The 12,531-nt window shown below is 37.7% G+C and overlaps 1 long non-coding RNA gene across 1 annotated transcript in view; it reads right to left on the reverse strand.

Moving 5' to 3' along the window:
* Positions 1–5,204: 5,204 nt before the first annotated feature.
* LOC134647433 (uncharacterized) overlaps positions 5,205–12,531 on the reverse strand; it is an 81,392-nt gene continuing 74,065 nt past the window's right edge. The window contains exon 2 of the long non-coding RNA XR_010096830.1: positions 5,205–5,494. This is a non-coding gene — a long non-coding RNA (uncharacterized LOC134647433). The remainder of the gene's footprint in view (positions 5,495–12,531) is intronic.

Genomic DNA, 12,531 nt, shown 5'->3' on the forward strand with positions numbered 1-12,531 from the left:
CGTTGGTGGGTTGAGAACGACAGCCACGGAAAGTCAGAATAAATTTTTTTGTCATCGCATCCCGATTGAAACTTTGTCAGCCGATAGTTTAGATGCTATTGTGACTAACTTAACGTCATCCAGCTGTGACGCGGTGGAAAATCTACGCAAGAGCCAGACGTATCCAAATCTTATTTAAACACACCAGAAGGTCTAGCATGCTAGACCGTCTGGTGTGTTTAATAGCGCGAGTTCATACTTGAAGTCGCACTAGATGTATGGAGTCGCGCGCGAGAACCCGAGAACGCAACTCATGCTATACCTCCAGGTCCCTGTTTCATCATCAATTGGATGCTGATAAGCAATAATGTGTCATCCCACAAAAACCTAAAAAATGAGATTTTAATGCCATATTGTAGCTGGTCCGCTCGACTTCATTTTGCAAAAATGACCTTAGTGATTTGAAATTTATAAATATTCCAAAAGAAGGAAAAAAGGTTAACACAAATCCGTTAACATGTGTTGTCTGTTTTGCATTAATGCGTTTAGTGCCTTAACTTATTGCAGTAATGGCCAGAACGCGTACTAAAATGTCAATAATGTCTTAAGAGAGGTTAACTCGTATTTGCGGAAATCACATTCCATTAGTTCTGTTTTACCAGAAGCGCTATGAAGGTAAATGTTGCTAAAAATGGTGTTTATAATAAGTAAGGAGGTTTTTGAGGAAAGTTCGCCGAATTAAACTAAACAAAACGGCAAAGTGCTGTAGTTTTTCTAAGCAATTAATTTTAAATGCCAATTTGAATGTATGTGCATTCGTAAATTAATGTTATTTTTATAATTATAATGATTTTAATTAACTTGTTACACTTGAATCATTCTTGCAAATAGAAAAAAATATCATATCAATACATTATGAGGCTTGATTGATTATATATCAGTCCCCCCCGCAGCGGTAGCGGGGTAAGATCTTGAGCTAAGCGGCCTCAACTAATTAATTAATAATATCCGTAAAAATGTCGCGGATCGATGTGGAGTGCATAAAAAGTGCTTTACAAAGTGTTTTACTCCCCATGGAACAAAAAATTAGTGACATATTACTTAAAGTTGAATCACTAAACAGTGAAATTCGTGAACTAAAACGCGACTTGACCGCTCAAGATGGCCACGGGTCAACTCAATCTAGCAGGATATCCAAGAATACCACCCTGACAAAGGCGCCTCTAAACACATCGACGCCAACGAGCTGTCCCGCTCCGACTAACGACCGGCCGAGGATGCAGCGCGAGTCAGCTATGCGCGCGAAAGAGAGGATCGGGCGACCCCAGAAACCTCTCAAACCGGCCGGGTTATCAAAGCGCGTTGAGACAAATGCAGCGCAACCAAATAGAGATGACCCAGTGCAAATAACCTCCAATACCGCTAACAACCAACAAAAAATTGCAACCGACGCAAACACCAGCGAACCCTCGCCTAGCCAAATTTTAAACACTGACACGGATGGATCGTTAACAACACCCAACACACCCATCGCAGATGACAATGAAAAAAATGAATGGAAACTTGTTCAAAACAAACGCCGACGACCATTTAAACCAAAAGTAATCAAAGGTACCGCAACAAATACTTCACTGGAAGGAGTTGACGTGCTAAAGTATCTGCATGCATGTTTCTTCAGCAACGATTCATCAACGGCTGGCATAATAAAACACTTAAAGAGTGTACACAACGACTCTCAATATAATGTTGAAGAAATAAAGTCCAAACATGACACTTACAAGTCATACAAAATTGGTGTACCATCGTCAGTATATACCCACTTTCTAGATGCGTCAGCCTGGCCACTAAACATTGCTGTGTCAGAGTGGATGCCCTTTCTCCGCCCCAAGCCCAACGGACCCCCTGACAGGCGTTAAACCTACAAACAGATCTGAAAAGGCAACCACTCTCTCAGTACTGCACCAAAATATCAATAGACTGAACAACAAAACACATGAACTCGAAGCCGAACTTCAGCTACGAGAACAAGTCGACATTATCTGTATGACAGAAATATGGCTGAGATCTGATGAGCTGAGCTCCGTCAACCTAATGAATTACAGTTTACGTGCCCACTACTGCAGAACCCTGAGGATGGGCGGCGGAGCCTGTATCTACGTGCGACCTGATCTGATAACCATCGAACGTAAAGAGGTTACTGCATTATCCACTGAAATGCAGTTCGAGGTGTGCGCTATTGAATGTGTCGAGCTGGACGTCGTGATCGTTTGTATCTACAGACCACCAAAGGGTGATGTACCTCTATTTTTTACTAAATTGAGTGACCTACTAAACTTACCCGTGTTGCAAAATCACAAAGTTTTGGTTATGGGTGATATGAACTTAGACTATCTTAGTAAATGTAATAATATAAAAGAGCTCAATAATATATTATACCAATGTGGATTTCAGCAGATTGTAAAAACTCCTACTAGAATAACTGAACACTCAAAAACCTGTCTTGACCATGCCTATACTAACATATTAAAATCTGACATTAAAAAAATTGAATGTATTAAATTACCTATTTCGGACCATCACTATGTAAATATTACGATATTAATAAATAAAATTGTACACATAAATCACACTGTTTTGAAACGTCTGTTCTCAGAAACAAATAAAAATAACTTCTGTAAATACCTAGATTTATATAACTGGGATAGAATTATAAACAGCAATTGGTGCCCAAGTAAACAACTTGACCGAGTTTTAAATGTTATCAAACACTGTTTTGAAATAAATTTCCCATTAAAAAAGTACCCTGTCAAATCGCATATAAGTAGATGGGCCAGTGACAACGTACGTAAAGTGCGAAACGAAGTCCGTCACTTGAAAACAAAATGTGTATTAAATCCACACGACGACTCATTGTCCAACAATTTATTATCGGTCGAACAACGGTACGTCAAAGTCTTAAGATTAGCTCGTAGTGATTATTTAAACAACGAAATCTCAAATAGCAAAGATAATATCTCTCGTAGTATATGGCGAATAATTGCGTCCGAAACATGCAAAAATAAAAACAAAACAAGGGCACTAGATGTTTTGGTGAGTCGATCAGCTGGCGCGAGCACAGCTGAGCGAGCCGCCACCACCGCCGCCCGGCTTAACCACTACTACACGCATGCCAACTCACACAACAACAGGCCGCGAACATCCGACGCACTCAGTTATCTAAACAAGTATTTGCCATCGCGAATCCCTGCGTTTGAATTTATTCCATTTACCCTTGTTGATATTTTAACAGCCTTAAAACACATAAAAAGGAAATATTCGAAAGATGTCAATGATATGTCGACCTATATTTTGGATTATCTGCCACCTGTAGTAGTGTCATTGCTACTTGCATTATTTAATAAATGTGTAATAAACGGTGTATATCCCGATTCTCTAAAGGTTATTAAAGTCCAACCCGTCTACAAGGGAAAGGGGGATATGGACGAACTTAAATGTTATAGACCTATATCTTTGATACCCGTCATATCTAAAGTGTTTGAACATTTAATGAGTGTCAATTTAATGAAATACTTAACTAATAATAATTTACTAAACGCGCAACAATACGCGTATCAACCGGGGCGATCGACCGTTGACGCGACTCGGGATCTAGTGTCGCGCGTCATGTCACACCTCGAGGACAGGCGACATGTCGCAGCAATTTTCTGTGACTTGTCGCGTGCCTTCGAAATGGTAGACCACACACTCCTTCTCTTGAAGCTGTCACAGTACGGTATAAACGGTTCGTTCGCTCGTACAATCAAGTCCTTTCTAAACGGGCGGAAACAAAGCACGTATGTTCAAGCGCATAAATCCGATTTTGAAGAAATAGGTGACAGTGCTGTGCCCCAGGGATCGGTGACAGGAAACAACCTGTTTCTAATTCTTGTCAATGACATCACCTCCGCCTCCGACGATGCGGAGTACGTTATGTTTGCTGACGACACGTGCATCATAGTCACTGCAGAAAATCCTAGTAATTTAGAATCTAAACTCTCGCGAACCATGCAGAATATCACAGACTGGTTTACAGCAAATGGCATGCTCCTTAATATCGAAAAAACAAACATAATGTACTTCCAACTCAAAAATAACTTGAAAGAGCGATTCAATATTACAATAAATGACACGCCTGTACCTCAAGTAAGTGAGGTTAAATACCTGGGGTTCAAAATTGATGCTGGTCTAACATGGTCTCCCCACATAGAAGCAATCTGCAAAAAACTCTCTTCAGCATGTTTTGCCTTGTCTAGACTTACCCACAGCGTATCTGAAGACAATCTAAAAACAGCATACTTTGGGTACTTTCATTCGATATTAGTCTACGGTGTGGACCTATGGGCAACATGTGCGGAACGTGAAAAAGTTTTTAAACTACAAAAACGTGCAATCCGTATAATGGCTAAAAAACCCTCAGACTACCATGCTAAGGAGTTGTTTAAGCAGCTGAAAATTCTCACGTTACCTTCTGTATACGTACTCGAAGCATGCAAGTACATACGACGCAATCTCGGGTGGATCCCCTCTAATCACCAAAAACTCCAGACTGTAACGCGTAGACGCAACCTCCTATACGTGCCCCCGAGACGTCTAGCAAAGTCTAAAAAATCCTTACACATAGTAGGCATAAAACTTTACAATACCCTAGACGAACAGTTAAAAGCTACTTCTGACTCGATATTCGAGAAAAAACTAAAGCAGATATTGTTGGACATGGCGTGCTACAGTATTGACGAATTCGTTAACTGCTACAAGTCACTGACCCATCTACACAATTATTAAATAAAATTACCTATTTTAAGTAGAGGAAACACCCGCATTGCATGTTATTGTAATATGTGATATTACCAGTGTACCTAATTAATAATAATGTATAGTACTTATAGGATAAGAAAACGACATGTAAATCTTTTTATATTTTTATCAATAAATGATCTATCTATCTATCTATCTATTGTAAAACAAAATTTATAGTATGTTACTATTTAACCACAACAAGTTATGTGCTATAACATGTTGATTATAAGTTCAAAGGCAGACACAATTACAGTTACACAATTAGCAAAACTGTGTTAAGTATAATGACACGTTCTTGATAAAGTTTGTCGTCATGATGCAATTCGCAATAAACAAAAGCGGCCAAGTGCGAGTCGGACTCGCCCATGAAGGGTTCCGTATTTAGGGGATTTATGACGTATTAAAAAAAAACTACTTACTAGATTTCGTTCAAACCAATTTTCGGTGGAAGTTTGCATGGTAATGTACATCATATATTTTTTTTAGTTTTATCATTCTCTTATTTTAGAAGTTACAGGGGGGGGGGACACACATTTTACCACTTTGGAAGTGTCTCTCGCGCAAACTATTCAGTTTAGAAAAAAATGATATTAGAAACCTCAATATCATTTTTGAAGACCTATCCATAGATACCCCACACGTATGGGTATGAAAAAAAAAATTTTTTTGAGTTTCAGTTCTAAGTATGGGGAACCCCCAAAATTTATTGTTTTTTTTCTATTTTTGTGTGAAAATCTTAATGCGATTCACAGAATACATCTACTTACCAAGTTTCAACAGTATAGTTCTTATAGTTTCGGAAAAAAGTGGCTGTGACATACGGACGGACAGACAGACGGACAGACGGACAGACAGACAGACAGACAGACATGACGAATCCATAAGGGTTCCGTTTTTGCCATTTGGCTACGGAACCCTAAAAAGGGGATTATTGCGACAAATTTAAATTTATTACGAAAATTATTAGTATGAATCACTAGTATTAATTGTATTTAAACTGAGAAATACAACAGTTTAATCAAAATCTTTAATTTTAGAACAAACACTCAAAAACTGCGAAAAAAATAATTAGACGCCATTTTCTCAAAATGGTGCTTATGTGGGTAACAAACACATTATTGCTTATCAGCATCCAATTCATCACAGTGGTTAAGGAAAATAATTACAAGAATCACTTAAAATACAATAAACTTGTAAACAAAAATTGGATATTTTCCATCTTTTCATCAAAAAGCTCGACATTTTGAATTTTTTCCCAGCCACCTTACAAACAATTTAACTTTCTGATATCCAGAAAAATCCCAACTTTTACCAGCCCTATCTGTTCACCGTACAAAGTAAAGTGTACATCCATCTCGCACATGGGGGCTCATATAGTATTCATAGAGGCCACACAAAGCGAGTTTTTTCCCCGCTTTTTATTACCAAGGTGCCCCCCCCCCTCCCGCTTACAGCGGGTGTTCCTTTTACCCCTAATGAGGGTAAACAGTTTTGTAAGGGAATTGGGAACTTTACGTTGCTAACAGTATGGGAGTTGGGTTGGTTGATTGTTTTTTGTAGTGTTCTTGTTTCGGAAATATCTGTTTCCTTGTTAGAAGGAATGGTTATTGTTATCAAAGGAAGGAAAATGTTAGAACAAAATGATGTTATTTACTCCATTGTAAGATTCTGAGAACATAAATATATCGCGCGCGAAAACCCATACAAAAGATTGAGTTAAAACTTTTTTGTCGTTTCCATACAATATAAGAATATGTGTCGTTGTTGACTCGCCGATAAAAGAATTGAGATCTATATGGGTGCCAAGTTCTGTGCTGTGTACAAAATCCTGAAATTATAAAGGATTTGTCTTGGTTAGTTTTTACGTATACGCATATAGGTAATATATATTTATCTATGTTCCTTGTTCAAAAATTTGGTTTGTTTCTAAAAACTAGCCAAGACATATCCTTTATAATTTCAGGATTTTCTACACAGCACAGAACTTGGCACCCATATAGATCTCAATTCTTTTATCGGCGAGTCAGTAACTACACATATTCTTAATATTGAACTTGGCTCTCATTTCACATTTATGTTTTTGTTGGGATATCATTACTTTTTGTACAGAAATTACTGTAGTATTCATCATGAAAGCAGTTTGCCTAAGCTGAAAAGGAGACCTTCGCTAACGCGCGGTTAATTGTCAAAAAGTTTCAGTTTTCAGGTTTTTTCTTTTGTATACGACTAATAGTCTAGCTTCATGCCAAATATCAGGTTTGTAAGTGATTTAGAAGTGGGTTAGGTTTTTGGTCTATAAGTATTAATTATTTTTTTTCCATCGAAATATCAATAATTTCCAGTTTTCAGATTTATCCCTCTATATGCACCTAATAGTCTACCTTCATGCCAAATATCAAGTTTCTAAGTCATCTAGAAGTGGGTTAGGTTTTTGGTCTATAAGTATTCATTATTTTTTTTCCATCGAAATATCAATATTCATATACATATTCATATTCATATATTTATAATTTTTTTTTTTTTTTTAAGTTTAAAAATCATTTATTTACAAACAAGATATATACAGTGTATTACTAAAAAAAATTAAAAACTAGCTTAAATCTAAAATAGGCCCTTGAGGCATTGTACCAAGGATGCTGGCGACATTTCCTCGCTGTATCGCAATGCTGATACGTTGTGCGAGGTAGCCGCCAGCTCTTCGGTCACCAGTTACGTCAACCAGACGCTTCGCGATTTCTGCGAACAACTTATGCGCGCTGGGACCCCATGGACCTAGAGTTTCAACTCCAAATGGTACAAAATGGTACTCTCTACCGAGGCTCTTATATTTGTTACGTTTTAAAATTTCGGCGCTTTCCGCCGCCCCGCCCGCTTTTACATTAGTCCGTTGGAGGTGGGACGGTGCCAGTGTGTCTACGCAGGTAGCATCCCACACTAACATCCGTCCCAAGCTCCAAGGAACTAAGGACACCCCATCGGGCCTCTTGCCATCGTCTCTGAAAATGCCAGTCGGCTCAAGAAGAGCAGGCACATTGATGGTGGCAAGAGACCGACGGATTATGTCATTAAGCGACGCATGTCTCGAAAAACAGCCTGCACTTTTTTGACAAGATAATCCATGGTGTCCCAGTCGGTCCACGTCCGTGCCACAAGAGCATATGTATGGCGTACACACCGAAACCCCAAGTCGCAAACCAGTCGCCAGTCTAAGGGAGGCCGGATCCAAGAAAGTACCAGTATTGGGCGAAGGATGGGCATGTAGCCGGTAACCGGCTTCCCGGGTTCCGACCACCAAAAGCCTCGCGCGATCTGGACCTGTACAGTTGTTTAGCAGAGTATTGTAAGCTAAATCACAGTAAACATTATCCCAACTCCTTTGTGAATTTGGGTTGTCTGGAAATTGTTTGCCTGGGCAAGCAATTCATATATTTATTGCATCCATGGTAAGTAGGTACACAGGTGTTACATAGGTAATAGTTGTTTTACATGGGCCCTGGTAGGGCACGGCAGTATTCTTAAATCTATTGAGTTTGAGTACAGTACATGCAGGTTTCATTTTAAATTATAACAAATATTATATCATTATTACTATCGTCAAAACAATTTATCAAATTATATGTCATTAAATGTTCATGCTTAAAAAATTGTTACAGTTTATGACAAAAATATATAATTTCCAGTTTTCAGATTTTCCCCTCTATATGCACCTAATAGTCTACCTTGATGCCAAATATCAAGTTTCTAAGTCATCTAGAAGTGGGTTAGGTTTTTAGTCTATAAGTATTCATTATTTTTTTTCCATCGAAATATCAATAATTTCCAGTTTTCAGATTTTTCCCTCTATATGCACCTAATAGTCTACCTTGATGCCAAATATCAAGTTTCTAAGTCATCTAGAAGTGGGTTAGGTTTTTGGTCTATAAGTATTAATTAATTTTTTTCCATCGAAATATCAATAATTTCCAGTTTTCAGATTTTTCCCTCTATATACACCTAATAGTCTACCTTGATGCCAAATTTCACGTTTCTAGGTCATCTGGAAGTGGGTTAGGTTTTTGATCTATATGTCAGTCAGTCACAAAAATGCCGGTTTTTAAACGTTAATTAATCAATAACTGGTTGAGCTTTGTTTATGAAATTTTGTATTTTGTACAAGCTAAGGGACTTGAATACATGTGCCAAATTTCATGTGTGTAGGTTAAGTAGGTTTCAAGTTGTGAAGGGGTCAAAATGAGCTCGAAATGGTTCGTGTAATATTGTAACACACGGTTGCGGCGTCGCCAGTTCCTTTTTCTTTAAACTTGGCTGGACACGCTACCGCGTGTCTAGATCATTACATTACGACTTTCAATAATAATGTCAAACAAATGGTACTCTATTTGCCAATATATTCAAAGGTATTAGCAAAGTAAATAGGGCGTAAGCAGTAATTTGTAACTAAGATACCCTTGTCGTTATGTCATCGAGTCGAGTAGACTTTGATTAAGCCTTTTCACGGAATTCATCTGAACAATGGATGGATATCTCCTATCAAGGTCACCAGGGTGCGTAGCCAACGTGCCATCGTTAACGCTCCGTAGTGAATGAAAGAGTGATAGAGAGAGATGACTACAATACGCTACGGAGTTAGCGATTGGCACGTTGGCTACGCGCCCTGGAAGGAGAAGTGTGTTATACTCTTCCATCGCTACGTTTATTATGAAATTTGTTATTAGTGTAACGAAACTGAGGAAATTAAGAAAAGATGAGATTAATTTTCTCAGTTTCGTTACGAATGTTAGCACTTAGCTATACAAATTTGCATTTTTGTATGGTTAATTGTCGTTACGAAACTGAGAATGTTAAGAAACAATTAGACAAAGCTACAATAAATTTGCAAATGACCCTATTAAATATAAGTGGTACCAACTTTGTTTTATTTTATAAAATATAAAACGCTCGGTACCGACATCAGAAAATTACTAAAGAGCGAAAAAGAGAGAACGAGAGAGAGAGAGAGAGAGTAAAATATTAATCTAAGAGTATTATTGAGATACGAAATTGAAAAAAGATGGAATACGCAATTCATTATAAACATTTCATATAAAATGGTACGTAGATATACTGTTAAGGCAATACCAATACAGGGTGCTTCCTGTAACAGGAGCAATAAATTAAACTGCAGGCTGTACTCCTCAAACTGACCAACATTTGTTCAGCAACTTTTGAAAATAACTCATGTTTTGATTTTTATTACACTTTAAAGTTTATTCTAAGACGCAATGTATTGCAAATTTTGTTATGTTTAAAGCGTGACAAGCAACGTCAAACACACTGATGTCAGCGTACATTGAAGGCAATATTTATTTTGTATGAAAAAGAGGAAGTCTAAAGGATTCATAATTTTTAAAAGTTGCTGAACAAATGTTGGTCAGTTTGAGGAGTACAGCCTTTAGTTTAATTTATTGCTCCTGTTACAGGAAGCACCCTGTATAATAGAATGGAAAATCATATACTTAAATTGTGTGTAGATAAAGACCCTCCAAGCTTTGTATACAATTAAAAATGTAGGCCCAATTTATTCAACAAACTCAATGGATGATTTATTAAGAAAGGTTAAAGGCCTCTGGAGCAACGTGCCCGATAGATATTCAATATTCTTACAACAATAAATAACGTACATAATTGGAATATCAATCTATAGACGAAAACCGGCCAATTGCAAGTCGGACTGGCGTTCCAAGGGTTTCGTACATTACACAATTTTTAACAATATCAACTTATTAAGCCCGACTCACGCTTGACTGCACAGTTCTAATAGATTTTCCTGTCATCTATAGGTAATGAACTATTTTGAGTATTTTTTTCATAATTTTAGACCCAGTAGTTTCGGAGATAAAGGGGGGGAATGGTTATTATTAGCCTATTTTCGTGAATTACATACTTCTAAATTGCTTATTCTAAAATTATAAAAAATATATATTTGAGATTCTAACAATAAGCTCTTTCATTTGATATGTAACACGATATAGTTTGAAATACTTTTTAACCGACTTCCAAATCTAAAAGGAGGAGGTTATCAATTCGGTTGTATGTTTTTTTTACGACGCATAGTACACGTTTGACGATTTGGCCTCTTCGTTATGTTTGTTAAGCAAGTTAAGTTTATAAGCCACATTTTTGTCAAGCTCGAGTTCTGATGATGGGATCCACGAGGAATCGAGGGAACTCCTCAAATCTTAAAGGCATGCGTATAGAGATTTTTGTATTTTCATCAAAAAATTAAGCATTTTCATTAAAACTGTCGCATTTGATGCAGTGGAACTGCTGATGATGATCAGAACAGAACTCTTCAACGACGCATAGTTCACGTTTGGCGATTTGTCCTCTTCGTTATGTTTATTAAGCAAGTTAAGTTTTTAAGCCACATTTTTGTCAAGCTCGAGTTCTGATGATGGGATCCACGAGGAATCGAGGGAACTCCTCCAATCTTAAAGGCATGCGTATAGAGATTTTTGTATTTTCATCAGAAAATCGAGCATTTTCATTAAAAACTGTCGCATTTGATGAAGTGGAACTGCTGATGATGATCATAACGGGACTCTTCAACGACGCATAGCTCGCATTTGGCGATTTGTCCTTTTCGTTATGTTTGTTAAGCAAGTTAGGACATCAATGTCAATCTCAAGTCCTGAACATGGGATCCATGAGGAATCGAGGGAACTCCTCAAATCTTTAAGGCATACGTATAGAATTTTATATATTTTCATCAGAAAATCAAGCATTTACATTAAAAACTGTCGCATTTGATGAAGTGGAACTGCTGATGATAATCAGAACAGAACTACTTAAACGACGCATAGTACACGTTTTGTGATTTTGAATTTCGATTTTGACTTGGACTAGGCCCCGGACTCCGGACTCGGACCCGTACTTGGACTCGGACCCGGATTCAGATCCGGACGCGGACCCGGAGCTTGACCCGGAAAACCACTATGATACCTAAACTAAATAAACCACTATGATTACCATGAAATGTATACATATTACCAAATAAAGTATAAGCGAAGTTAAGTGGGTTAGGCTAGTAGTTAGAGAAGTCGGTTTTTTTCTATTAAAGATTATTTATTTATTTTCTCATTTACCCCCCAAAAGTTTCATTGTTTACGTAACATATCCGTCTTTGGGTCACAAAATTACATATATGTACCAAATTTCAACTTAATTGGTCCAGTAGTTTCCGAGAAAATAGGCTGTGACAGACGGACAGACAGACGCACAAGTGATCCTATAAGGGTTACGTTTTTTCCTTTTGAGGTACGGAACTCTAAAAATGGAATATATCCCTTAAGATTGTGTTTTTGCCATAATGATGAATAGGCACTACGAAACGGGAAATAATCCGAATGCCCTAGGTACGAAAATAGCTTGGCTCCCCACGGATAATAACAGGCTTTTACAAACGCCACGTACATTTAAGAATGAACCTTAGTGACTTTTATGTATAATATATTTCCGCATGAAATAGCTGGCGGGGAAAAGGCCTGCTTTTCCGGTAGGTATACAGTCACATTGGCATTGTGTATGATATTTATTAAATGGGGAGGCACTATCAGTAGAATATTGGAATACCAGTGACGGGAGCTGCTTTTGCAATGGAGTCCCACAGGGACCAGTTTTTGGGCCCATTTTTACAAGGTTTTATAATATTACTTTGTGCAAATAAAGGCCCGACGA

Source organism: Cydia amplana, chromosome 4, assembly GCF_948474715.1.
Source record: "Cydia amplana chromosome 4, ilCydAmpl1.1, whole genome shotgun sequence".
In the NCBI taxonomy this organism is placed as follows: domain Eukaryota; kingdom Metazoa; phylum Arthropoda; class Insecta; order Lepidoptera; family Tortricidae; genus Cydia; species Cydia amplana.